This window comes from Mycteria americana, chromosome 1, assembly GCF_035582795.1.
Source record: "Mycteria americana isolate JAX WOST 10 ecotype Jacksonville Zoo and Gardens chromosome 1, USCA_MyAme_1.0, whole genome shotgun sequence".
Taxonomy (NCBI): domain Eukaryota; kingdom Metazoa; phylum Chordata; class Aves; order Ciconiiformes; family Ciconiidae; genus Mycteria; species Mycteria americana.
In genome coordinates this window covers 57,392,824-57,412,689 of record NC_134365.1, presented here as the reverse complement: position 1 = coordinate 57,412,689, position 19,866 = coordinate 57,392,824, and positions in this window count along the sequence as shown.

Below are 19,866 nucleotides of genomic sequence, written 5' to 3'. Positions count from 1 at the left end.
TGTGATACAAATATACTGCAAATGAACATTAAAAATGATCCAAACCCTGTGAAGGAGACACTGCTGCATAACCACTGCTCAGGCAAGTTGATATTAAACAAGCTGCCTGAATTTTTCACAACATGTTAGACCTCGGCAGTCAGCAAGGAAGTGATGATTTATCATTCTTGGGAAAGAAAGAAAAGGCAAGTGAAAACTCTAAAAACAAATCAGACTGATCAAGAAAAATGTTCTTATCTTTTGTTAGTCCCAGTGGGAGAAAAATAATCCCGGGAATAGGTTCTTGGTAAAGTCCAATTCAATGTAACTGGCCTAAATAAAGCTGCCAGCTAGACAGAGTATTAGCAGAAAGCGCCCATATTCAAATTTTTGAGAGAACTCCACCAAAAGCAGATTATTAATGGGTGAAGTAAAATGAGAATAATTAACAAGGCATATAAGCTTTAAATAGAATAGAAAACTTTGAAAGACACGTTAAGAGCTTATCTCCATTGGCTACCAGGGTGGTTCAGGAAATGGAGAGATACCATATGACTTCCTGGGCTGGGCTTGGCCCTGTTCTCTTGCAGGAGCTCTGTTCTGGGCCTTTAGCATCTCCTTTTGAAGTTAAGTCCATGAGGCTTCTTTTGGAACAAGCTACCTTATTATTGGGTTGGTATGAGGGTGTAACTTCAGTGACTCCACAGTTTGAAGGCTGTTTTGTTGTGATTCGCTGCTCTTTAATTTTTTAAAAATTTTTTTGGCTACGGTAATATAAAATTTGGAAGAGAGAAGGTTAATATTCAGTGAGAGAGAGGATTAAGACCAGGGGAAGATGGAAGCAAAGAAACCAGAGACCAGCAAAGGCAGAGGAGGGATATGAACGATGAATCTTTCATATTCAGGTCTGGCTGAAACAGAAGAAATGGTACGTTCACCCTTATTCCCACCATGTCAAATCATCTTTCAATTAATTCTTTTTTTTATTAGTTACTTTTAAAATTAGAAGCAATGTCTCCTTTTCCTCAGCACTCTAAAGACCCTCTTGGTAGTGAAGATGTAGTTGCACAAAATTAATTGAAGATAATGCACTTAGCAGTTTGGTAGCTCTTCACACATTTGAAACCCCTTTACAGAGATTAACTAATTAAGCAAGTCTAAGTAGTACATTGTAAATACCCCCATGTTAACTCACGATTCGTTTGAGGAAGAAGTAAATTTTCACGTGATTTTTTTAATTGATGTTTAAGGAATTAATACTTAAGATAATTAGCATTAAAGGACTGCACGCTAATTATGGACAACATACCAGAACCACAGTAAAATAATGATTTCCCATTATAAGCAGCACCTAATGACACCGAAATTACTAGGAGGCAAAGGTATCGTCGCATCTGTGATAACTATGCTAGTGCCATGTTCTGCACTGCCTTGTGCAGCTGGCCAAGCTTTGGTCTGCACGACCCAGTCTCACTTGCCTCTGCTTTTGTCCTTGCTTGCTTCCCAGAGTAGAGGCAGTGCTACCTGCAGTTACTGTACGTGCCAGCAGCTGGGAGGCACAGGCATCAGACTGCATTTTTGTATCCTCAGTACCTCCCACAGTAGAAGTTGTTTTCCTCCCAGCAAAACAACAGCACAGAGAAGAACCATGGCCCTTCCCAAGTCAATGGAGTCTCTGGATCCAAGGAGAGGTGTGGGCAAAGGGGGGAATTTTGCTGGGGTAGAAGGTGCTGTAGCCACAGGATGGAGGCATTTTCCATGCCCCATGCCATTTTCTGCTGTAGTCTGCCCATGAAATTATATCTCCCATAGATCAGGTCACTTAATAAGGAGAGAGAGAGAGAGAGAGAGAGAGAGAGAGAGACGACTCCACCTATATATCCTGCCAACTTTCCTGCTCCTTCTTCCAACGGGTTTAATTGTAGCACAATCCTTGCTAATGTTGTAGTGCTTCACTTACACTTGTGCTGTGAAAACCTCCGATTCTATTGCCCATGCAAAAGGCATGTGTTAGCAACATAGGACAGGAGCCTTAAGATGACGGTGTAGTGTACTGAGTTTACCTGACATTTATCAATGTTTCGTAAAGAACTAACCCTCTAGAACACGTCCTGAGAGAGCCCACTGTGAAACCAAAATGGGAAGGAATAAAGAGGAACCCAGAGAAGTATTTTGTTTGGTATTTTTCTTAAGCAAGAAAGAGAGTTCATGAGAAAAGAGATTGTAAACAGAGATAAAAGTAGGAAAAGTATGTGGGAAGGCAAACATTATTATAACAAATGAAACAGAGGAAGATGGACTTGCACATGGAAAAATAAGTTTCATGAGTACAACTGATGTGTGCTTTCTCCTGTCTGAATCAACTTTTCGCCTACATTCTGCTGTAGAGTCATATTTTGTTTACAAATGTCTCTGTGATTAATAAGGCTGAGCGAAAAACAGTAAATGGAAATCTCCTTTCATGCAAAAGCTGTCCAGGTGGTTTTCTGTGCCACGAAATAGAGATGTCTGTCTTGGTGTACATGCTTACTATAACAGCTGCACTCACTGGACACGCTGCAGAAACAATGGGAACATGGCTGGTTCCCGTCTGACTGCTGGCAGCGTAAGAGCACCAGGGAGACAATCCTCAGTGCTGCCACAAAGTCAGCACCTGGTCAGGCTGCTACGCCAGTCCCCCTGTACCAGGGATACAACAAGCTCCTGGGTGGTTGTCGTTTTTTAAATTGAAAGTAGTTCTCAATTTCAGTGGGCTGTGCAGGAAATTTGGAGCTTTTCACAACAGGCACCTGTTCATCATCTTTTCTATTCAGTGGCACCTCTCATACTTCCTCCCCAGTGGGATCCTGATGCTGTAGGCTCTTGGAAGGCCATTTTGCCTTCAGCCCTTGTGGAGAGCAACCAAGGATGGCAGAAGCAAAAGATCCAGCAGCCAGGACCATGTGGTCAGGAGAAATCAGCCTTGAACAGCAATGCGGTATCAGCTGGGACATTTTGCGCTGCAGGAGCAATGCCCCAGCATCTGTAGTCCAGCAGCGAGTTGAGGGGTAAGCTCTACACTGAGTGGAAAGTGACAGGTCTAATTATATCAATGTCACATCATAGGGACAACATAGGGACTCTGGCGAGACAGAGATGTGGCCATCTGGGTAAGTGCTGTCCTCAGACTCTTGCTCTGCTTCTGCAGCTCTCTGCCAAGGAGCCTGGGTTGCACCAGACTAGCTGTGAGAAGTATTTGGCAGTGCTGTTCCTTCTGATGCTGCCTGTCCCTGCCCAATGCATCCAAGAAGCCTCCCCGCAGCTGCAGCCCATCACCTCGCTGTCCCTGGATGCACCAGAAAGCCCATCACCCAGCTTTTGCCACTGTGCTGATATAAGAAAGTCCTCTGTGCTGACATCTCATTTCAAATACTTGTTCAAAGCAATTGGCTTAGCTGCTTTTAAATGAAACCCTATAGAGATCAGCTGAAACCATTAGCGTTCCCTAGATGATCCAGGCAGTAACATTTACTGGTTAAAACATACACATTGACTAAAGAGCTTCTGACACCCAGCCACTCCTTGCTGCTGAAAGCTTTGCATTTCAGTGGGGAAGCATGAACTGAGTGTATGATAAAGCCTTTAATAGCACTGAGGAAGAGGGCAGAGCATTGCCAATTTCTCCAATTTTTAGAGGCAGCTTTCATGTGACAGAGTTCAGGAGCCTTAATTTGCATCAAATGCAAAGGAAGTTTCTTACATAAGCAGAACTGACAGTAGAAAACAGCCAAGGACTTATCTGTGAGCTACAGGACAGCAGGGGAACAGGCAAGTGAGTAGGAAAAGTTCACTGACCTTTGTGCAGAGGGAAAATTCAAAGCACATTGTCTGCTGTCATTGTGCAAGTGAGAGCCGCTTGGCGGATGTCCAGCCTGCTAACATGAAAATGCAAAATTTCACAAATGGCAGGCGTGCAGGGATCCTCGTAGACATGCAGAAATAAAATTAGCTCCAGCAACAAAGGGAAGAAGAAGAAACAAATAAATTAAAAGATCTCTAGATATCTTGCAGCTTCTCCCCGCTAGTCCAAGCAGGCTTATTTCCACCAGGATTTATGAAAGATATAGCCATGGCAAGTTTGTCACAAATAAAAATGAGAGCAAATCTGTGGGAAAAAAATGCAGTGTAGGACATGAGTGTACTACTGTGCACTTAAAGCTATAAAATGGTGACAGCGTCCTGATATCATGACCAAAGTTCAATTCCCTGTTTAAGAGGTGCTTCTGGGAAACCATTCAGTCATATCCAGCCACAGATAAAGAAAAAAAAAAAGAAGAGGCATCTTCTCTACTGATCTAGAGGTCATTTGCATTGTATCTTTTATGTCTGTGCTGTACTGAGTGTGTCTGACTCAGACCATAACTTCCTTGTGGTACTGGCCAGTCCCTCTCCCTTGTCAAATCCAAGAACGGGGCTCCCGCAGTGCCAACAGATAATAACAAACAGTAGAAACCAGTCCGCAGTGACCCCTCTCATGACTGAATGTCTTCTGCCAGGTGCAGCAGAAGTTTGGTTGCAAAATGCTGAATTAGAAGGAGACTGCATCAGCCTTTTTTTTTTTTTTTTGGTCTCATCAAAATTTATGGGGGAAAAAAATCAACTGCAAGTTTGCTACCAGCACCAAGGGGAAGGGGAACTGCCTTTTGCTCTGCCCCTTCTAGAGTCATTTATTCAGAGCCAAACGCATGTGTACCACCAACAGCTCATTCTGAAGTAGCAGCTTTTTACACTCACTTGGCAGAGGTGTGAATAAGAGGGATATGTGGCAGCAGAGAATCAGCTCTCCGTAGCTGCATATCTATGCATCTGAGCTTGCCATTGTGATGGCAGCTATTTGCCTGTTATCGGATGAAGATGGCCTGCTAATAACAATGGCCATGATTTTATCAGAGCATGTGAGTCAATCTAACAGCTCACTGCCACCCTGCAGAAAAGGATCCACTTGTTTTTTGCTGGGTTAATGAGTTGAGTCAGCTCACTGAGGGCAGCATAAGGAGGCCCAGAGCCAGTGGAGGGTGAGCAGTGGGAATGCACAGCCAGGAGGGGAAAGGGGAAGACAGAACCTCCCAGTCCTGGCAGCAGGAGCTATTAGATCACCTCATCCTAGGCTGCAGACTCAGCAAAATGAAAACTTACTTGGCTATGAGGTTCATAATGCCTTTACATGAGTAGGGAATCCTTTCTTTAAAGCTTGTTTGGGAGATCAGGGTGGGGGCAGGAAAGGGAGAAAGAACTCAGACCTGCTACAAATAGTGCGTCCTACATCTCCGCTGTGGAAGCTCACGGAAAGTCTTTTCATTTAAGCAGTAAAGCTGTAAGAGTTTGTTATTTTTTGGACTGTAAATTAAAGCAGGAAAAAACTAATTCCTAACATGGTCACAATAGTAAAACCCTCAGACATTCAAGCTATTATCAACATTACCTCTGAGAGGAACGGACCACGCACAACAGCTTTCAGGAGAAAAAAAACAAAACAGCAAGAGGTACCTTGCTGCCCTGTGAAATTGCTAAATTAGTGCCACTTGTTGCTGATGCTTCTCTTTCTGGGTGCGGTGCAGCTATCAGTCGTGTTTATCAGGTTGGAGAGCACACCAGTGCTTACAAGTTTAAATCTTCAGCATCAGCTGACCAAAATGATAGCTGCATATTCTCATTTAAAATGTGCATGACTTGAAGAGCACAGACATTTCACAACCACTTACACAGCAGAATGCACTCTGGAACACCAGTCGTAAACATCTTGAATTTAGGACTCCAAAAATAAGGGGTAAGGCTTCAAGACACACAAATGGGTGGATTGCACTGACTTTAGACAAATTCTGGCTAAAAGTAAAACATGCATATTTAAAAGAGAAGGTTCATAACCACTTGAACAGTGTAGCAAGCTTGCTGTGGTTCTCTACCACACAGTCACCAGCTCAAGCCTGGAAAGAGGGCTGGATACAAGATTTACAGGGTGAAATACTCTGGCTTTGGTTATGGGAAGCTGGAGAACATGGTCACGACTGTCCCTTCAGTCTTCTGAAGCCTTTGGCTCTGTTTGTGCATTGAAGGCCAACCACTATGATGAGAGAGACCATTACTAACGAAAGACTGGTGGTGTTTATTGTCTTTAAATATGAAGCCTATTTTTCTGAAGTGCTGGCTTCCTCAGGTCTAGAGAAAGCTGTCTCTGAACAGCAGGCTGTTTTAGCCCAAGCGTGCAGCTGGGGCACACGCAGGCTTGCATGTGACTCTGGGAGGAGGAGGGACACCTGAGAAGGCATCTGAGCAGGCAAGTGGGACTGAGCTTTGTCTGAGTAAGTCACTATTGTATGTTTTAAGTCCATGGAGCTATTCTGATTTTTACCAGCTGAGGTTCTGCCTTGTTATTCCAGAAAGAGATCATAATTTAATTTGATAAGATCTTCATGTAGGGAGCCAAAGGGTGTGGGTAGTGATTTACTCCTCTTTGAAATTATAATTATTATCTTTCATCTATTTGAAGAATCTTTATACTTACCTGTGTAAGACGGTCTAATATGGTCAAAGCCTCGTGGTTTTCTTTTCTCATGACTCAGACAAAGCTGACCACAGCTGCAAAGCTCTTCTCAATGTACTCTTCATATTACGCTTTATTGTTTCTACCTTCCTTATTTCTGCAGCCTCCAGCTTACTAAAAAAGCTGCTGCAAAAGGTTTTTTTTTCCAGCCATGTCTGTACAGAGAAAAGGTGTCATTTAGGAAAAACAGCTGGTTAACTTAGAGCTAGTTCAGCTCAGTAAATAACTCAAGCTGGTGACTGCGGCATGACTGTTTCACAGTAAGTGGTCAAGCCAAGCATGCTGCATGGATGCACGCAGTCCACACAGAGGAAGTGGAGGACACTGTGTTTGGTGGAGGCCTGTCCAGTGTAGAATAACAGACCTCACAGGGGAGTCAGTGAAGAACAACCGTGTTGTAAATGTGCATAAATGACTATCCCATGTAAAGAAGAGCTAACGTTTTGAGGAATACAGTGCCCAAGGAGGCTGAAGACTAGCATATACAAGACACGTGTTATGTTCAGAGAGTATTAACCAAGACTGACTAAACCATTTTTAATGCAGCTGTCTTTTTTTGTTCATGCAAAATTCAAATTTATGTTGAGCATCCTGTTACTTAGAGCGTGGGTGCAAAACTCTAATAGGATGTGTACTGCTAGTATAGACAAGGCTTGTCTGGCTCAGCACTGCAATCACATCAACCTATTTGCATCCCACCACTGTCTCCTTTGCACTCCCACATTAACTGGAAGCTCTTGTCTTCATCATCGCAGCTTCCAATTCCTTCGTCCTGCATCCCCAGCTCGAATGTTTCATTATGATCCTGGAATTCATTCTGCAGTGTTCCTAAACTTCACCAGCCCCACCACCTTCTCTCTCAAGAGTGTGTAGATTTGCTTTCCATTTCATTTATTACAACTATCATGGACATTAACTCTTTTTCTCTTTTTTTTTTTTTTTTTTTAGGTTTGCTAGTATTATTTTAGTATTTATCCTTACTATTTCCACATTGCCATAAGTGCTTGGGAATGCTAAATCCAGACCAAGGCCCTGTAGTGCTAGCACTACAGCCATGCCCCAGAGCTCTTGCAGCTTCCAGCTAGTGGTAAGAGGTGCATACAGGCAAGTAGACAGGAGCAGCACAAGGAAGCAATGAGGCAGGACAGATCACTGTGACGGCCAAAGCAGCAGGTATTTTTGACTCATCTGAACATCTCAGTGCATGTTACAAGTGATGTATTTCCCTCCCTGACTTGAAATCCCTTTTAAGACTTGTTCATGCTGCAGGACCTAGAGCAGCACCACTATGCAAGAAATAACTCCTCTGTCAGTGCTCCCTGGTGCTTCTCCCCTCGCAGCTTTGCTCCCAATGAAGCCGTGTGGTTTCCCCCATCCAGTGGATGGGGCAGGGTGGAGCTGGACCCCCCCAGACGTGGGCAGCCAGCCCACGTGCCGCGAGTCTGGCACAGCCTTGCTAGCACAGGTGCTCTGCTGGTGGTCTGATCTTTTACCCCCTGGGCAAAGAGCACCGAGGAAAGGAGAGTCCTTAAAGCAAAGACCACTCATCTATGTAGGACCGCAATTTTTACCTGGAACAATCATTTTGCCTCACCTTGTCAACTTGTAGTTTGTAAGGCAGGGCTGGCCTTCCTTCCCTGTCAGCACAGCACATAGACACTCGGGTCATGAACTAATCTGGAAGTTTGGGTCGCTCCTGTGGTACGAATGATTGATTGTAATTAATAAGGGATGAAGCTGAGAGGACCCCTGTGACGCGGGAATCCAGAGTCAGCAGGTTTGGCAGAACTCTGTGAAGTTTCAGCTGTGGCATCAATGTCTGTGTTGTAGGAAGCAGCAGCCTGTGCTGGCTCAGTGGCAGAGCACAGACAGCAATTAGAAATAAAAAAGTAACATATGCCAACTAGGGGAAAGAAAAAAAGAGACCACAATTGTTCTAAAGCACAAATTACAAAATGCAGAAAACTGACATGGAAAACTGAATACATCGAGGACACAACCCTGGCTGGAAAAGCTAAAAACAGTAAAGGATTTTAAGAAAATCTGTAATAGGAAAAATTCTAGCAACGATACAGATGTAACAACATTTTTATTGATACAGAGAAGACATGGGGCCTTGTGTCAGTTTTTATGGAATAAGCAATGTATATTCAACTTGGCAAACTCTGTCATATAGCCTTGTCCCCAGTCCCACCCAAAACACAAGGGGTAAAAGGAAGACAATATTGAAATCATTTGCCTGGACGTATCTATGCTGAGAGAGGATGTGACAGGTTCAGAAAATAAGACAGGGGGACGAGGATAGTTTTCATTGAACCATGACACCCAAGTCTATGAGAGCCTCCGTGTCAAGCTGAATGGAGGACACTGAAATGGGGAGTCACAAAGGCCCAAATCCTTACAGAGGTCTTTATTTTCATGTCCAGTTTCTTTATGTTTATGGCATCTAATGCCTATTAGTTGCAGTGAAGCTCCCTTGCATAAGTGGGAATTCAGTAGCTACACTTGAGGATCTGACCCTCCAAAATGGACCCTGCCAGACCCTGCAGAGTCCCTGGAGCCTCTGCTGTGCAAGGGCTGCTGCAGGGGAGTACCGCGTGGGATGGGAACAGAGCATCCGATCCCCGTGCTGGAGGGGAGTTGCTGCACGCAGGATGCTCTGGCACAGACTGCTGACATCCTGGATCAAAGTTAATTACTCGTGTCTACGTTTTCGTTCTCTGACTTTCCCACTAATGTTTCTTCCATATTTCTATGGTTTTGTGTGCGCAGCTGCCTGCGGTCCAGAAGGTCTATTATCTTCCCATCCTGACATCTTGATAGGCAGTAGAACGAGTCGGCTAGAGCACTAAGAGGTAATTAGCATTCACATAGGTCAGGAGCTCACTTGGGGGTTGTGCATGACTGGGTTTTCCCAACTTCTTGTCAGAAACAAGTGTTGATAGAGCGAGGGCGGTCACCAGTCGTGAAACTGCAAATGTGAAATCAAACCTCAGTGGTGCTTCAGAAAAAGTACATGGGAGCAAAAGTACAAGTTCACCTTGTACTTTTGCTCATCTGCAGGAAAGGGAGGTCATGAAATGCTGCCCAGAAACTACAGAGCACGCTGCAGAGAGCTCGTGTTTGCTTTCTGCACCTCTCCTCTGCTGTCCAGGCGGATCTCATGTTCTGAGAAGTTTCCTTTTTGGTGGATGTAATGTGTCGAGTGCCTCTCTCCCGTCCTACAGCAAGCTTGCTGGTGCCTTATTTTCGGTGTATGCTAATATGTATGTAGACTCCTGTGTGTATGTGTGCATTTGTAGAAGATATAGTTAGTACCTCTTTAGATTTGTGGGTATGTGTGCTTGTTAGAAGTTTCATAATTTCTCCTGGAGTCTCCTTATGTGTAAAATGGAGATAATAACACGTAATTACCTACCTTGCAGGGCTGTTGTAAGGACAAATTAACCAATGCTTGTGTGGGTGTTTGCAGATGAAAAGCATGATATTAAGACTAAATATAATGATTGAATGTTACAGAAGAGAGTTTGTATTTATTATGGTGATTGAATATGAGACGAGAGTGCTTTGTGGGTGTTTATTTCTTGTGCAGTACCATGTATTTGTGGAAGGTGGGAAACTGGGGGAGCTGAGTTTGGGGTAGGTGTCAAAGAGATGGTTAAAGTTAATCTTTAACCTTATAGCCTACTGACTTTCTTCTTCTCTTAACTAAAGCTGATGCTGAACAAGGGACAAGAGAACAGAGGAACGAAAACAGGGCCAAGCTATAGAGGAAGAGAATGAAAATAAAACACAATTGAAGATTATTATTTCAAAGAACAAAAACATAAAAACTGAATGGGAAATAAAAGCTAGGGCAAATGAGGACAGAGGAGAGAAAAGAAACCTCAGCAATTCATGGTGTTAAATTAGTACACAGAATTACAAGAAAGTAAACACCAATTTAAAAGAGGCATCAGAAACAATTGATGAAAAGCATGTGCAGGGAAAGAAACAGAGAGTGGAATGGGAAGGAAGCAGGAGATGTTCTTAATTATTTTTTGTTTTCGTTTCATTAAGTGTAATGGCACCATTCTTATATTTCCTATGCATTGTTGAGAGGCACTTCTTTGCAAACCTTAAAGATGGTGTCAAGTATTTTAGATGCTTTTTCCATGTGTTCCATAGGCAGGCTGGTGACAGTTAAGGTGTGGATGCTTTTGTCAGCCTGAGAATGGCCCTGTCTGGTTTCATTTGGTTTTCATACTGTCTCTGGAGAATTAATGGAACAAATTTATTTCCATCAACTCCAGCGAAGCTGTACCAGGAGTGAATCAGACCCATTCTCCCTGCTAAATGCAGCCGTTGCCCTGTGAAACCCTGATCCAAAGTCTATTTCAGGTTAAACCTGGAATGTTTTGTGATTAAACACAAAACAATAAAACCAAAGCTTAATTGTTATGATCTCTCATTGAGCACAGTATGTGGGTGTGCGAGCTGCCCGGAGGAGTGGCAAGGGGAGGTGGACCACCAGAAGGAGTAATGGGTAAATAACCACCACACTGCAGAGTTTGGGGAGCAGACTGCCTTTCTTTGCAAAGTGTCCTTGGTTGGAATGAAAATCATTGGCCAACATCCCTGCAGGGTCCTGTGGCCTGCTTGCCTTTGCTCCCTCTTTTTCGCCCTCTCTCATCCCCACCCTCCCTTCTTAAACATCTCTCCAAATCCAGGATGCCTCCAGTTCTTCACCTGGTCCTTGTTTCACATCTCTTCCTTGCACCCCAAAACTTACTTTGGGCTGACTCACTCACCTCAACTCATTGACCTAAATTAATCCTGAATTAATTCAACTGACTAAAATTGACGTAAATGGAGTTACATCAGAGCTGAAATTAGCCCAGTCTGACTAAAATAGCACCTGCCTTTTCTACTAAACCATTGCTTGTCTCTTCCCCACCTCCACCCACATATCATGATTTTAACATTTCTTTCTCTTTCTCTGATCCCGCAGCCATGAGCAAGCTGTGTTCTCAGTGGCTGGTGTTGCCCTTTCCTCTCCAGCATCCTGTTCTCCCTCATCGCCACGGCAGAGGCTGTCGGTCCCTATTAACAGACAAGCCTTGCCTGTGTCCAAGTCTATGCAACAGCTTTTCATCTTCCATCGGATTTTGCTGTCCTTCATGACAGAGATGCACTGGCTATGTTCAGAGCCTGGCTGCAGTGGGTACTTCATGCGCCTGTAGAAATTATAGTCCTACTCCGAAGAATTTACAAGTCAGAGTGCCAAGATGTACAAAGATGAGGAGGGAAGTTAGATGAAGGTGAAGTGATTTGCCAAAGGTAGCAGAGCAGGACAATGCCAGAGCTGTGGATGTCAGACTCAAAGCTCCTCTTCCTTTTCCATGACTATCTTTATGCCAATGTAGCATTTCTCATCGTCTTTTACAATCTTTGGGCCCTCACCCTCACGCGGTGGTTAAACATCTCCTTCACTTTCTTTCTCATCCCCTCTGGCTTTCTGACTTCTTTCAGCTTGCCCTCGGAGCCTGCTCATGTTGGCTAGGCTTTCTTCCCTCCTTTTGCAAAAAACCTGGCTGTTTGCAGCACGCTCCTCTCTGGTTGAGCCGTACTTTACATTTGGCAGCATGCTCCACCATTCGCATCTGGGTATCTCTTTGGGGCAAGGATTTATTCTGTAATTACCCTAGCTTATTTATTATCGTGGCATATATATCTGCAGTGTTATGCAAACTGTAAAGGCTTCTAGTTCTAAAGGTCACCATGGGCGTACCTTGTGTTTACCTTCCAAACGCAGATGAGCTCAGAACAAAAGGGACTGGCAGGCCACTGAGTAGATGAAGGCAGGGAATCACCCTGATCTAACTAATTTGCCAAGGCAGTGTTCATAAAAGTAGGTTGCCTAGTGCTGCAGACAAACAAGCCAATCCAAACTCGCCTTCTTCCAGCCGACTGAATTAATTCCCCAGTATTGCCGTGTAGTCCCACAGCTGTATATAGCTGCATGTCCTGAGCACCCAGAACAGGAGCCTATCCATTTCCCATCCTAAATGTCAGGCCTGCCCAGTCTCCCATACTGGGGCTCACGTACGGTGCTTTCCGTTCTGCCGCGGGTATCGTGGCTGCCTCTTGTTCTGCATCCATCTGCATGGTGGATGTGGCCCCCCAAGCTCAAAAGAGCCTTGCTGCTGCTAATGCCCTTCAGATGAAGCCTAGCTGGAAAGCTGCTGTGCTACCTGGTGACCAAGGCCACCAGTATATCCCTCACATTGCTTGTCACAGTGTTACCTCAAGCATTGGCATGAGTAGTATTTGAGCTGTAATTTGCTATTCACGTTGCTTTGCAGTGTTGAAAGAGGATCACAAGGCAATTACCTTACATGAGAGGATGAAATGACCCCACTGCATCCCATACGCAACTTGCAGGAAGAGTAGAAGGATAAATTAAATGTTTGTGAGAAATGCAAAATGCTAAGCCATTAGTTGCAGTCCTTCCCAAGATCATCCGCTGTCTAATTGCATTTCCTGCCTTACTGTGGCGTAGGTCAATTGTCAGCATGGGAAAAAAAAAAATCCAGTCATTGCTTCCTCTACTAATTGGCAGCCTCAACAAAGTGGAAGTAGAGCCATGAATACTGGACTCTCGTCCTGCTTGTCAGAGCAGAGATACTCTGGGAGGGATGGGGATCTGCCACAGGCTGCACTGTTCCCTAGGGGATGCAGCTGCTTCTCCAACAGAAGGAAATAAATACAGGAGGGTGGGGAAGAAGGTGTGGGGGTCTGACAAGCAGAAACATGTTACTGAGCCAGCCTGGAAGAGTAAAAGGAAAAATGCCCACGGTCACTGTCAAGGGGAGATTTTTAAAAGATCCCACAAAAGGATGGCAGGGCAAATGGAAAAGAGCAGGTGAGGAGGATAGGCTAAACACAAGGAGAGATCTATGGATTCTCCATCGTCAGGAGAAGAGGGAAAAAGGAACACGGATAAGCTCAGAGCCGTGGCTTATTTCTGCTGCAGCTCTTCCTCCCTCTCCCTTCCTCCTATGCGTTTTCACATAGCACAGTAACCTACCGCAGCCTCAAAATAAAGAGTAGTGGGGGACAATCTGCCTGAAAAATACCCCTCTGGAGAAAGGAATCTCTTAAATATGATGATCAAAGTGTTCAGATATTAACAGATGAGAATGGTTTATGAATCTGGATTAGCTCAGAATCCATTTGATTATTTTTAAACCTCTAAGACTAAAAGCTAGAAACCTTCCTAAGAGAAATGCCACTTATTTTAAAATGAGCAGTGAAATCTTGATTAATTGAGTTGCAAAAGAAATGGATCTAAAAACAGGCACTGGAGGAACATAAGTGCATTATGCATTTGGGTTTTGCTTTTGGAAGAATTCAAAACCAGATCTTTCTGCCAATGCTGATCTGAAAATAACATATTCTAAGCCTGAATTCAGGTGTCCGTAGACCCAGGGAGGGACAGCCTGGGTCTGTCTCAGGACCAAGGTGATGTCTCAGAACCAAGACCATCACCATCCCTCAGGCTGGCTGGCTTAGAAGCTCTTCCCTACTGAAGTCCAAGGTAGGAGTGTCTCCTGTATCAAAACGTAGGCACTATGCTAGTTTCTCCTTGTGTGGCTTTGGGGTGGCTGGGGTGCACCCCTGCTTGCAGCAACATTATAGCCTGGGATAAGTGCTGCCATGCAGTGTCTCGGTCAAGCCGAAGGGTCATTTGTCCACAGAAAGAGCAGCCAGAACGGAGGCAGGGTATGTCACCTGGTACATTTTTTATGGCCTTAGTTCTGGATTTATAAGGCAAAAAATTAAACCGCAGATTTCAAGCATAACTTCCTGTAAAGTTTTGCTTTCACACCTACAACACATCTCTCTGGAAACAGCCTTTCAGGAGGGAGGTCTGGTTGGCTCCTTTTATTTGTTTTTTTTCCGGCTCACGGGAGTCGCTTGCACTCACTCCATCTGCCTTCACTGTGGCATTGCTGGACAGAAACACCAACGAGTGAAAGATAAGGATCCTCTGGAGCTAGCGGTGCTTCTGATAAGGTCATGAGCAGCTGATTTCTTTACATTGCCTTTTTGGATATTTTTAAGCTAAATACACATCAGAGGCCAATGTATGCTGATCAGTAAAGGGCATCTTCCAAACCAAATAAACACACTTCTACCACATCTTAAAATCTAGCTGTATCTTTCTTCATGTTCATGAATCACAAATTTCCTTGTTCCATCTCCAGGTCTAAGCCTACACTTAAGGCTTCTGCATCTCCTCTTAGAGGGTTGCCTTTTTCTTTCCTATGCTGCTCCCTTCACACAGTTTTGCATTTATTGTGGGGACAAAACTGCTTCCTACCTGTTCATTTTTGTAGTTTAGGGCCCACTTCTAACTTCTCCTCCCCATAGCCCAGCCTCACAGTTCTATTCTTTCCCCCTCCTTATAAAAACCAGGGCTTCCTTTTTTGCCATGGCTTTTTTTAGCCATCTTCCAGGATGGCTAAAACTTTGTGGATGCCAGAGCCTCATCTCTGCTCCGCACTGCTCTCCTTTCCTCCACACATCATGCAGCTTTTCAAATGAATTTGTTCATTCTTGGACATACCATGTTTCTTGCATTCCCTCCACTGACTCCCTCTTATCCACCACATAGCATTGGGACATCTCATCCTTGTCATCAGCACATAACTCCATCTCTCACCTCATCTTGCTGCACTGGCTGGTGGCCTGCTCCACCATACCACGATTGTCCCATTAATTGCTTCCTGCCAGTCTGCTCCCCATCCCTCCAGCCTCTGCTTGGGACACCCATCCCAGCCTTCCCTCTGCTCCACTCCTCTCCCCATCAACTCTCACCTGAGCATTATCTTCTCCAAAGAGTCAGTAGCAATGCAGACTGACAGGTAGCCAGTGCACAGGTAAGTACACGATGCTGTAGACTTGTTGCTGCCCTAACTTAATAGCACCCCCATTCCTGCTGTTCCTTTGTCTATAAAGCACAGTGTGATTTGAGAGCTACATAATTATAGCTGCAATTAAGCATCCTATTCAGAGACTGCATTGCTTATTTCTCACTGTTTTCTTTATTAAGAGCTTCCATTCAGGGTTTGGCTCATGTGCAAAGGGACTCTACAGCTGTCTTTTTTCTCCCCCCCTCCCCCCCCCCCCGCCCTTGCAGGAGAAACCAAAGTAAGGTAGGTGATGTTGGTTTGGGTTTTTATTTTCTATTTCCCTGTAGCAGTCCTGTGAAGTAGAGCAGCATTTTCCTCATTTTACAGGTAGGGAACTGAGGCACGGCAGGCAACTTGGCCAAGGCCCCACAGGGTAGCTCACCTGAATTCTGAATTGCAACCCATTTTGAGTCCTTGCCTATAGGGCAGTTGAAAGATTAAGCAAGAGACCTGGGTCAGCACTATTTCTTACAGGAAACTGCCTCAAACTGTTGCCCTGTGAATGGGAGCAGCCGGAGAAAACAGCTAAAGGCCTTTCTGTGCGTGCTCAGTCAGCAAATACCTTGCTGCAAGAAATGAGCTTGCGAACACAGTTGTTCCTTTCTGCTCTCTTCAGAGGACTCTCTTACCTATTTACTCTCACATGGAAACAACAGCTGAAAAACTGAGTGGGAGGCCAGAAGCACTTGACTCAGTTGCGGCAATTCTCCAATTCAGCAGCTAGGTTTTCTCCCTGAGGCAGTGTAATATGACAGAAAGGAAGCATCTGAAAGCATTTCTTCATCCTCCGGATTGCAGTCTGTCACTGCTGCTGCAGAAGTGACACACCTACTTTCCACCGCCTGCAGCTCTTTGGGTTGCTGGAGGGAGAACGATGAAGGCAAACACTTCTTCCTCTCCACCCTGAAATCACCTTGTTTCAGGCTTTTTAGCTCTGCCAATAGTTGGACGTGACTAATGCACCCATTCTTGCTCTGGGTTGGCAGCCCTTGCAAATGAAATTTCAGACTCGGGACAAGCAGAGCGTGGCTTGCTGCGCACGTAATAGTCTTCCCACAAACTCCTGGATCCTGGCTGCAGAGAAGAGAGTCGAGAAGATGCAATCTCCACCAAGCCTCTGCGAGTCTTTCTGTGGTGCCAGCCAGCACAGGGAAGGAGTGTAGTGTTTAATAACAACCATGGCACAGGCACCTATTTGTTTACCCTTCCATTTCAAGACGGCAAAGCCCCGTCACCTCAGGCTAACCTGCAGCTGGGACACTGAGAAGTAGAAAACACTCTCTTGTATCCTCCATCACTTAAGCCATCCTGTTCTCTTTGCAAAACTCATTTTTAACCAGTTGCTGCTTTTTATGGAGGGGGAAAAAAACCACAACAAAAAACCAAAAGGTAGTATGGTTGATCAGAGACATTTTGGTAAATCATATTGTTTTGTTTTGGACAATACCCCCCCTCAAAAAAAGCCTTCTACTATACAGCTCTCAACCACTTGATCACAAAATGATCCTTTCTTTTTAATACCTTCCCCTGGTTTTACTCCTATTTTGCATGTAGATGCTGACTGCTCTTGGGAGAAATAAGATGTAAAGAAAAGGTGAGGGGGAAGGCATCAGAATTTTATTCCTAAACAGCTGAGCACCCAAAGGTTTATAACAAGAGCTTGTAGCAGTTTATGTCACAAGAAAAACACTGCTGGGAAATTTATCAAAGAATGTATCAGGAGGTGGGCTATTTAGGGACTGAAATTACACAGGAAGGACTGGCAAGAGAGATGTACGCTCAGGATAAGTGCAGTTACAATTAATGCTAAATATAAGGTGTCATACCTTTATCTAATACACAACCTGCGCTGCCTCGCAAAGGAAAGTGAAGCAATTAGGCCCAAGTAACCAGAATATACGTGGGAGGTGTTTGAAGGCAGATGATTTAAAACACTGTAATGGGGTTGGGGGAGGGTTACAATAAGAGGTAATATTTCCTGATAGGTTAGTTTACATCCTTTGGAAAACGTTTTGGAACCAGACCAGAAAAGTAAGCAAGACCTTAACCAGGACTTGGCTGGGACGACACCCAAACAAAGGCAAAAAGCAAAGAGACCCAACCCTGCCTATGCACATGCAGCCCCTCCAGCGAGTAATCCCCAGGAACAAAATAAATCAAAGGACTGATAGTGTAGTTCTGCATGGATTTGCAGCTGCCTCAGCCCAATTCAAAAGCAGGCTTCCCCTTTCTTATTTCTCTTGAGCCAGCACTAAGGGCAGAGAGGAAAACCTGAGCTGAAAGAATAATGACCCTGTTCTAGAGTGGAAACTGGAATTCACTCCTCTATCCCAGAGAGGCAAGGCCAGGCACAAGTATTTCCCCCACCCTGCCTGCCGTGTTTCTTCTTCTCCAGTCCCGAAGGGTTGGGTTACCTTTGTGACGGAGAGGGCAGTTTGTTTGCACGGCCCTTTTTACCAGTCTTTGAGGTGAGGCTGTCAGCCGCAGGGTCAGAGTCTATCAAAAGGGACTGAATCATCAGACCTTATAAAAACTCCATATAGGAAATACACTTGGTTGGAATGTATTGCTGCAAGAACGGGGAGGGGGGACGGGACACATGCATGCATTGGGAAAGGGTCTCCCTCTGCTTTTGCACAGCTCCTTGCCCCTATTTATCGTATCAACACACAGACAACACTTTGTCTTTTAGAGTGAGAGATGGGGGCTAAACATTTCATCACAACAAACTGCAAAGTCTCTGCTGCCTTTACTTGGATGTGGGAAACGTTCGTTTGTTTTTAAATACAAAACTAAACGTACATTTGTGTAGCTACTCTTGCTTTCATGTGGGAGCCTTAGCTGAACACAAAGGATTACATTGTGCAGCTACAAATGAATAGAGCACCTAGGATTAAAGAGATTTTATTTAGCCACACATGAAATAGCAGAGCTGATGGCAGCCTCTGGTACTGAAAAAAAACCCAACAAGTAGTTTAGTGAGCACTGGAACTAACAAAGCCGCATCTCCTGTGTATTTGTATATCGTGGTTGATTGACTAGGGTGTCTAAGATGGCATAAACTTCATTTGAAGCTTTTCATACAGATCAGGTGCTTATTAGTGTTTTTGCTTTTATGGAATATCTGAAATCTAATAAGGTGTGAACCCATATTGTAACTTTCCCTGTTGGGGACTGATAGGGTCTCTTTTTCCTGTCAGGCCATTTATTTTCACAAAATCTGTAGGGATGTAATTACGCTTCCGCTAAACTTGTTTGAAATCAGCCAGTGGGTTCAAAAGTTATTAGAGATGGACAGACGGGCAGACGGATGCAGACACCATGACCATGTAAGCCTCATTTCCATTGGAAATCAAGCTAAAAGAGCCTGTATTGAAATTAATTTTTAAAGGGGACTTGATAGGCAGAGGAGTAGACCTCTGCAAAGTGCAATTTCTAATTTCAAGTGAATTTCATGCTAGGAAAAGCTATTGATGACAGTCTGGAATACTAAAATTCTCCCTAAAGGAGAGGAACAGTGCAGGATGAGCTCTGGTGCCCTACCTCATGCTTAGATTTTTAAGCTAACTCACTGAGCGCAGGCAATCGCTTATAGAGAGGAGACAAACAGCAGCTCTGTCTGTCCCTACCGGTTTTTGTGCATGTGAGCACTTAGTGCTAATCACATATGTAAAGAGCTGCAGATGCCTCTGAATGTTTGTATTTCACCACTGCTTTGCCTTTATGCCCGTTTGCTTGCTCATCCCTGCCAGCTCTGTCCCTGGGCTGCAAGGGGGAAGCACTGCTTTTTATCCTTTGTGTACGCACTGCAAACCGCAGTGGGGCCTGAATCTTGATTAGGGCCTCTAGCAACTATCGCATACCACGCAAAAATCGTAATTTAACATTACAGCCCCTAGTCTCTCAGCTGGGACAAATGTGTCGAGCCGGGGGTATTTATTCACGCTCCCAGCCAGAGACTAGGAGCAGGGCGGTTTTATTCCCAGCTCTGACACCAGCCTCTTTGGGGGCCTCGGGCAAATTGCTCTGTCGTCTTCCCATCTGTAAACAGGGTACTCACCTCCTGCTTTTTGGGAGTCGCTGAGCTGCTACTGCTGCTCTGTCAGTGGATTTGGAGAGGGCCAGCTAGCAGCCAGCTGCGGCCAATGGGCCATGGCTTGTGGCCACCATGCTGCTCAGCCCGCACCCCTGGCCCCACTCGTGTCCCCCCCGTTCCCTGTGAGCACCCCTCAGGTGGCTGCCACGTCTGAAAAAGGGGGAAAAACCCTCTTAAATAGACTTTTGCATTTGCAACCCAAAATCCGCCCGCGGCCCAGGCCTAGCTCTCCTCCAAGCGCTGTGGTCTGGGCC